At 40.3% G+C, this 2,388-nt stretch overlaps 1 non-coding gene across 1 annotated transcript; it reads right to left on the reverse strand.

The window, feature by feature from the left end:
• Positions 1 to 304: 304 nt before the first annotated feature.
• On the reverse strand, positions 305 to 411 carry LOC127133041 (small nucleolar RNA R71). The gene has a single exon (XR_007807037.1). It is a non-coding gene; the product is annotated as a small nucleolar RNA R71 (small nucleolar RNA).
• Positions 412 to 2,388: the final 1,977 nt, after the last annotated feature.

The following is a 2,388-nucleotide window of genomic DNA, read 5'->3' on the forward strand; positions in this document are numbered from 1 at the left end:
CCCAACCATCCCAGCTAATAATTTTGAACTTAAACCATCCCTGTTGCAACTAGTGCAACAGAGACAATTCGCGGGTCTCGCTACTGAGAACCCAAACCAACATTTAAAAATATTTCTTCAATTAACAGACACTTTTAAAACCAATGGAGCTTCTCCTGAGGCAATACGTTTAAGATTATTTCCTTTTTCCCTCAGAGATAAAGCCCTATCATGGTTAGATTCCCTTCCACCCAATTCCATTACGACTTGGGATAACCTTAGAAGAGTTTTTCTTGCTAGATACTTTCCCCCGAGTAAGACCGTCGTTCTTCGAAACCATATAACTAGATTTACCCAAAACCAAGGAGAATCGTTGTTCGAAGCTTGGGAGAGATATAAAGAGTTGTTAAGAGCATGCCCACATCATGGCTTAGAAAATTGGTTAATCATTCAAACCTTCTATAATGGACTTCACTATAACACAAAGATGACCATCGATGCTGCCGCAGGCGGTGCTCTGATGAACAAACCTTATCCTGAAGCTAGTGCCCTCATCGAAGATATGGCTCAAAACCATCAATCATGGGGAGTCGAACTAGCGACAGTTGAGATGAAGGAAGCCCAAGGAGGAGTGCATGAACTAAGCTCTATAGACATGATGCAAGCTAAAATGGACGCATTAGCCCTTAAGGTCGAGCATATGTGCATAAACCCGAATGTTGTAGCCGCAGTTTCATCGGATTGTGAGATATGTGGAACCAAAGGACACCAATCTGCAGAATGCAGTCTATTAAACGAAACCCATTCTGAGCAAGTGAATTGCACCCAAGGGAACCCATATTCGAATACCTATAACCCTGGATGGAGGAATCACCCAAACTTCTTCGATAAAAACAATAACCCTATCCAAAATAATGCACCTCCGAGACCTAGTTATCAAGCCCCAAGATCAAATCAACCTATGCAACCTGTACCACCAAAGTCGAGCCTTGAGAAAATTATGGAAAATTTTATCACCGCTCAAACCCAACAAAACAAGGAGTTCATGAACTAAAACATTCATGTTAACAAATTGATTACTCAGTTAGGAACCAAGGTTGACCAAATAGTTACTCATACCAAGATGCTTGAAACCCAGTTCTCTCAGGTAGCTTTAAACCAAGCCCCTCAGACTACTCCTGGATGACAATTCCCTGGACAACCTCAACAAAATCCGAGAGGACAAGCCAATGCCATTACCCTACGAAGTGGGAACGCTTATGATGAGCCACCAAACCCTAGATTGAGTGAACCCGAAACTTCTAAGGAATGTACAAAACCCACGGATGAAGTAAAGGAACCAGAGGAATCTGAAAACCAGGAAGGTCGAGAAAAAGGAGAAGAACCTAAAGATAAAACTTACGTACCACCCCCGCCATATAAACCACCTATACCATATCCGCAAAGACTCAAACAAACCCAGATCAATAAACAGTATCAAAAATTTATTAAAGTTATAGAAAAACTTCATGTAGAAATCCCTTTCATAGAAGCCATCACCCAAATACCTTCTTATGCAAAGTTTCTCAAAGACATCCTTACCAACAAACGTAGACTTGACGATCCGAAGCCTTTGGAATGTAATGCTATTTCCGAGGACAAATTAGCTAAGAAAGATAAAGATCCTGGAAATTTCTCCATTCCTTGCCTTTTGGGTAATCATGTCATCGAAAAAGCTTTTCTAGACTTAGGAGCTAGTGTGAGCCTAATGCCTTTAGCAGTTTGTGAGAGGTTAAACTTAGGAGAATTACAGCCCACTAAGATGTCGCTTCAGTTAGCCGATAGATCTGTTAAATATCCGATAGGCATTTTAGAAGATGTTCCTATTAGGATAGGCCAGTTATTTATCCCTACTGATTTTGTTGTCATGGACATCAAAGAGGACAATGATATACCAATCCTTCTAGGTAGACCATTCTTATCGACTGCAGGAGCCATAATAGATGTCAAGAAAGGAAAGTTGACATTTGAGGTAGGTGACGAGAAAATAGAATTTATACTTTCAAAATTTCTTATGGCACCTGTGATGGGAGACTCGTGTTATGCCTTAGATATCATTGATGAATGTGTTAGAGAATTAGAACAAGAAGAAATTATAAAAACAATTAATTTACCATCAACTCTCGTAAGGGAAGATGATGACTTTAAGAAACCCTACATCTATGATAACCTTTACGAATGTTTATCCCTTGCTCCAGATCCTATGCCATGCCCTAAGAAACCAACCTTAGAACTTAAGGAACTGCCTAAGAACCTGAGATATGAGTTCCTCGATGAAGAGATGAATCGTCCAGTTATAGTCTGTGCTACCTTGAGCCAAGAGGAGACGAACCAACTTTTAGACGTTTTACGAAGATATCCCTCAGCCTT

This window comes from Lathyrus oleraceus, chromosome 3 (genome assembly GCF_024323335.1).
Source record: "Lathyrus oleraceus cultivar Zhongwan6 chromosome 3, CAAS_Psat_ZW6_1.0, whole genome shotgun sequence".
Lineage (NCBI taxonomy): Eukaryota > Viridiplantae > Streptophyta > Magnoliopsida > Fabales > Fabaceae > Lathyrus > Lathyrus oleraceus.